The 6,601-nt window shown below is 44.6% G+C and overlaps 1 protein-coding gene across 1 annotated transcript in view; it reads left to right on the top strand.

Annotated features, from left to right (window-relative positions):
• The window catches only part of LOC131689763 (uncharacterized membrane protein DDB_G0293934-like), a 207,653-nt gene continuing 201,052 nt past the window's right edge, over nucleotides 1-6,601 (top strand). Inside the window, exon 1 of the mRNA XM_058975060.1 lies at nucleotides 1-326. The gene's annotated coding sequence lies outside the window, so the exon portion shown is untranslated. The remainder of the gene's footprint in view (nucleotides 327-6,601) is intronic.

Here is a 6,601-nt window from a genome sequence, read left to right as displayed (position 1 = left end):
GTGTAGAAGAGGAAGAACAACACACAGCACAGCACAAGCAAACAGCAAGAAGCGGTTTGCGGTGGCCGTCCGTGTGCTTGCTTCAGTTAGTTCGCAAAACAGCTCGGAACGTCGTAGCTGCCAGTACCGTATAGTGTGTGCGCCTCCGGGTCTTTCTCAAATTCGCTCCGGTGTGTGGTTGAAAAAAGTTGTAAGTCAGTTCGGGTGGATTTTGTTCGGTGGTTCAGTGAATTATTTACTATCGGACATCCGCAGGTGATTGATTATTAATCAGTGATTATTGATTCGTGGTCGCAGTGAACGGAACTTCGGAAGGATCCTTTCCGGTAAGCAATCTGATAACACGTAACACTAGGCTTTGTGTGTTGAATGGATCTAGAACTGGGACACCTAGTCTGGACCAAATGAAGGGGGGGAAACTAGAAGGTTTACGTCCTCTAATGGGGTCTTACGGGGAAGAGGCCCCCGTTTGGCTACGACGGAATTGGTGCCCAGAAAGTGAAAAAACGGAACGTTTACTACGTTGTCTGCACCAACACAGCGGCAGATCACCCGCAGCCACCCTCCTTCTCTCTGCGACGAGAATTGTACAGCCTTTTCGGTGGGTGGTGATATTTAGGACGAATGGGGATGGTCTCATTTCCCGTTCCTTAGTTCGGTTTTTGGATAGCAGGAATGGTTCCATTCGGCACTGGTGGGGGTGGTGGCATCGATTTTAATTTCCGCCTATAATTTCGATGGTCCTTACGGCGGCGGCGGCGGAGAGACAGACAGAATCCCTTCGGGGAATGTTTTGTTGTGGCATGTGCCATCCTGTGTCTTGGTGCCGAAATGAAAAAGAAAACCGATCGTTGGTGTATGCGTGAGTTATCATTCGAAAAAGGGAGGAAAGTGTGGGAGGAAAATTGGTTTTTCCTCCGGTCGTCGTCTCACTACGCCAGCCGAAAAACTCAGTGGCAGAAGCTAAATAAGATATGGTGGAAGCCGGCTGAACGGTAACGAATGGAGCTGATGGTGAGAAAATTATTTGCGCAGTTCTGGTGAAACCTAAATTCTACACTTATTGCAGCAACTCGAAAGAGAAAGTGGAGTCGTGAAGGAGCGCCCTGGAAGAACTCGCGGTGGGAACGGGGTTCTACGCTGCAGAACGCAGCGAAGCGAACCCAAACAGACGATGTTGTTACTGAACTCTCAATCTAGTAGGCGCAGGCGGATAGATGGATGGACCGTATCTTCTGGAATGTCAATTTACTAGTCAGTGAATGGGTTTGAACGCTCGAAGGCCCAATTATGTAATCAACGAACGATCGCGGATGGATGCTCGAACAAAAGAAAAAAAGACACAGAAGTTGTCAGAATTTTCTAAATGGCCAGCAGTCACGCGAGAGCTGCGAAAGATATGACGATATTTTGCGTACATACATGTTTTGGGTACGGGCCAAACCGGCGGACGAGATGAAAACGAATGTGGTCGTCCTGTTCTCCGGTGGAAGGGGGTAGGGATGGTAAGGAATAAACACAACCTGTGTGCTGAATAGCGTGCTGTGCCGACCGATACACGACTCTAAGCTGAGATGGCCTCTGTCTGCAGTCTGGGTGTAAGGTCGTGATGTGAGACAGAGTGAGAGAGAGCGAGCTGTGAACTGAGGGATAGTCAGGGCCGTTTTGGTGGCACTGGACGTCTAAGGGTGCGAACTGATTTTATTTAGAGAATGTCTATTATTACCTTTCTTAAATATGGAATCGTTAGATCCCACTATTAGTGTTTAAATCTGTACGGCACCAATCGTTAAAATTCCAATGAGGTTTGTTGTGAGTAACGACTAACATTTTCAACAACCCCTCTTCAAAATTTCAGCAAAAGCTTCTGAACGTTAGAAAAATTCGCATAAAATTTTTGCACTGATCAGTCGGAAAATTGTTCAACAATTTAATATTTAATTTTGAAGTATGTATTGTACTAGAAATACGCAAAACCTGATGTTCAGAAAATATTTCGAAGGTGAAGCAGTACAAAACGAAATTTCTCAGCCTGTCTCGTACCGAGACATCAATATCGAGCACTGAACAGACACTAAAACTATGTTAATTCGTTAAAATAGGTTCACTGAAGATTAATCGGTACGATCATTCGAAGACAGGTGTTTGAAAATGACGGACGGAATATTTTTTGGAAATTATACATCAAGACCGATTTACAGAGAGGACATTCATTAGGAACTGCAACCTTACTGGCGAATGGTTGATTTCGTTGAAAACCATTGAATTAGGTAAAATTCACAGGATTTTCTCTAATGTCACAGATTAGTTTAACAACTTTGACAAGGTGGTGAATTATTTCCGCGTCCTAAACCAGGGATGTCGGTGCGACCGGCCTGACGGACAAAAAGTTTTTGGCGAACATGGACATTGTCATAAGGAAACGAAAGTCGAGACCGACACAAGCGGCTACCCAAAAGCAGCGGCTCCAGGATGTCTTCCATGCGTAGCGCAACGTAGTTGTGATCATGGATGACGAGACGTACCTGGCGCTCGACGGGAATGACTGGCAGGGGACCGACTAGCTCAAGTTCCCAGGAAGGAGGCGAGCAGCAACTTAAATTACATCTCCCACACGAAGTTCCCAAAGAAGGCCCTTTGTTTGCTTACAATAAGTCAGACAGGGATGTTAAAGCTACCTTCTTTTCTTCGCAAGAAGTGCTTACCGTAAGTTACGATCTTCATTAAGCAACACCACCGTAAGCACGATGTCGTGCTGGCTTTGGATCATTACTCATTGGTCGCTGGACGAGATGAAGGGTTTGAAGATCCCAGTTGTTTCCAAGAATACCATCTTCCCACCTTTTCCAACGTGCGCCAGGCGCTCCCAATTGAGACATACTGGACGAAATTGAAATTTAGTGGTAAAAACCGAAAAACAACTGATCGATAAGGCGTCCAGAAAGTTGAAGAATATACCATCTTTCTTTTCGACGGCTATGACCTGAGGAGAGTTTGTTTCTGCAATTCATCGACATGCCAGTAAAACCCGATCCTGGACCTCAACAGAACCGAGCTATCGGTCAGCGACTAGCTCAGCCGTTCCAGCCCTGCCATCCTAGATCCTGTGGGGATCTTCTCAGATGAGTAGTTCGCATTAAGTGGCGATCTGTTTTCTGAAACAACACGGACATTATGCCGGGACGCTTGGTAAATACTACTAACAGTGACTACATTAGTTTCGTTCGAACAGAAATCTAGCTTGACGATCGTATTACATCGATGCTGCTCTTCGGGAATGGTTACGCGGTTTATCGAACGAATCGAAGTAATAACAACAGCATTAATGGTCGCGGTGGAGGAGTTCTGATTGCTGTTTCTTCCGTTTCAGTAATTTAAGCATAACAGCACAACAATATCAAGGAGCTTTACCTGTAGCTGATCGACTGGAGTGTACTACAATATCAAGTGGATGCTTGTTTCAAAGCATTATATTGTTAACTAGTGCACTGACGTGCGACTTGGATCCAATGAATTATTGCTGTCAAGTCCAGATTCAATAGTTCATTTCACCGACTTTTTTCTTTTCATTTTACTTTCTTAAGACTCAATACCAGTTGGACTTACATTGTTTAAATGCAAATATAAGTTGTGACACAAGTTTGAAGTAGTTAAAAACAATTGTCGAGCTTTGCAGTTTATTTTACAGCAAACATTAAACCTTAAAAGCACCTCGGAAGCCGACTGCCCAAAGCAGTAGCATTGGGTGGAAAATACCTATTGTTTATTACACTCTCCGTAGAGTGTATTGTTTATGCATTTATGATCACATTTAGTTGTGAATTTTCAACCGTTTTCGCGTTTATGAACGGTTTTGTTCGACTAGATAGGTTAGATAATTTTTGTTAAGTGGATGTAAATTGACCGAGAAAAGAAAGATGGTGACAAACCATCGTGACAGCAACAATTTATTTATTTTGTGAAGTGCGCGTGTGTGGTGGCAGGATACCCGTCGAAAGTACCGGCCCGCGGTTTAGGCACTCGTGGGAACTGTGGTGCTAAGTTCAAAGGAGTTTTAGCTTTCCTTGGTAACCGTTAAGGACCCGAAAGAGTCGTCCCTTTCACGGTAGAGAATAAACCGAACGAACCTTGGTCCCCTCTACATCTAAAGAATTTTTTGGTAGGCATCTTGGCCGCCCTGTCATTTAGGGTCGGCCGGACAGGTAAAATTAAAGAAGCCAAGTAGTTGGAAACCCCTATGCCACCTAGAAAAGGCTGCGAAAAAGTTTGGATAGATCACCGACGCCAATTAGGTGGCAATTTAAGACAAGTTCGACGAGTTTCACAGCAAGAAGAAGTACCATCGGTTGCTGTGCCAGCTCTCGCAGGACTACGCAAACTTTTGTCAATTTAGGATGAAGCTGTGCTGCAATACAAGTTGAAGAGCACGAATTCGTTTAGTAAATCGATCCGTTTTCAGATAATCTGGTAGGTTCAACCACTAGTCGAGGAATATTTTTGTAGCTGTCTAGACCTTCCGAGTTCGCTTGCTGTGATCAATTAATAAATCATTCAACGCATGGCCATGGTGGAAACAACACAGGGAACGACAGTTTTGGCGCGTTTTGTGCAATATAAAAAGGACGGTATACATACGTCCTAACAACAAGTCATTAGAATCGTTTTATCCGCTAAATTCCAGGGTCCACCTCCCAAGTTCGAAGAAGATACAGTCTACCTCTGAGCATGGTTCTAACGAACCGGATCTGGCGAACCGAATCGCAGAAAAGTAGAGGAACTCTAAGAGGGGCGTATGCACCGCTTCTAGAAGTGTGAAATGTGTTGGCAAATTCGGTGACGCGGTCATTTTGATGAAAAAGTGAGCCATAGATAAGGCACCATCTTAGTGAAAAAAAAATGTGGTGACAGTGAAGGCACAATTTTTTTAAGTAGTTAAGTGAAGTTTCTGCCTCGAGGACACCTTTCCCTCCAAGCACCGTGTTCGGGCATAAAGTCCAAGAGATTCTGGCAATGCCAAAAAGTTTTGGAAGCTCCTGGCTATCGAACAAAGAAAAAGCAGATGTTACAGAAAAATGATCAGCAGGATGGATCAGATAGAACTATTTGTCAACCGCCGTGGTCAGGCAAAAGGTAAGGTGACAAGAGACTTTAACACTGTATATCCCAATGAGCTTGTGCGACCACCCCTGGCTGCTACTCCGTTATCGATTTGGACTAGCTGAAGTTGCACAGAGAATAAGTAGATAATTATGCTTGGGAATAGCGAAACATCTTTCAATGTGCAACTCCTGGTAATCCTAAAGTATTGATAAATACCGGCGCCGGCCAGGCCCGAACGTAGATCACGGAAGGAAAGGAAAGGAATGGTTAGTCCGATACTTGCTGTTGCTAGAGGCCGTATATACAACTGCGCACTCCACAAGTATCACAGGAGGATATTTTTATTACTAATAGTATAGAAGTTGGATCACTTCTTCTTTACCGACGCCAGAGAGGTGACTTCACTATCTGGACTAGATATCGATCCACCAAACTCATAGACCGGGGACCAACGGCTTTACTTCCCTTCCGAAGGAAGACGTGACCACAGATTTTTCACCTCAGAAAAATTTCAACGACCTCGGCTGGAATTGAACCCAGGCAAATTGGAATGAGTGGCGGTCACGCTTACTACTCAACCACCGGCGCCGTCTTCAACACTGTATATCCCAATGAGAACGAAGATATCGTTCAGCTAAGCGAAGCTCAAATCCGGGCGTTTATGAAGAAGTATCCTCGGCTTAGCCGGCGAATACCCGAGAAACTCGTAGCCAACTCTACCTACACTATCGGAATATCTGGCAATGCTATGTCAGATCCGGTTTGGCTGGCGAGAGAAATTGATCCTGATGGCAACTTGGGTAGTTGATGATTTTGGCTGCGTCCTGTGGATTCGTGTTGCACAAGTGCGCTTTAACCTGCCCACAGCTGCTTTAAATTATCCCAGAGACTGATTGTAAAGAGTGTACGTGTATTGGAGGATCCGGAATCAATGAGCTCATCCAGGCAATGGGATTAACCGGGAATCCACAGTGGATCAGTTGATCTTCGTGTCGCGGTCAGCAGTACTCTGCGAGCGACCAACAAAGAGACAAGTGATTTCGCCAGTCGCAAGCATGTTTGATCCAACGGGAACTGCTGCATCTGTGGTTCTTTTAGGAAAATTTTTGATGTAGCGAATTTGGGATAGAATAATTAGATGGGATGAACCAATGCCGACCGATTTAGTGAAAGATTAGGAAAACTTCCTGGAAGCAGTGTGATATCAACAAGATCCAAATGCTGCGTATGGTGGTGGAAACAAATGCTGTTACTTATGAGCTTCATGGATATGTAGTCTACTGTAGTGCGATTACTGCGCCCCAAGTTCAAGTTAGTTCCGAGATCAATGCTTACGATTCCACGCAAATATCTTTTGGCTGCTCGTTTGCACCGTTTAGTGATGAATATTCTGGAAGCTGGGCATATGCCCTTCAGAAAATTTTTGTTGTGCTGTGATAGCCAGGGTGTTCCTGCCTGGTTGAAGAAGAAATGTTTGTGAGAAATCGGGTTAGTGATATTG

Source organism: Topomyia yanbarensis, chromosome 1 (assembly GCF_030247195.1).
Source record: "Topomyia yanbarensis strain Yona2022 chromosome 1, ASM3024719v1, whole genome shotgun sequence".
Lineage (NCBI taxonomy): Eukaryota > Metazoa > Arthropoda > Insecta > Diptera > Culicidae > Topomyia > Topomyia yanbarensis.
This window is presented reverse-complemented; position numbering and strand designations above follow the sequence as displayed.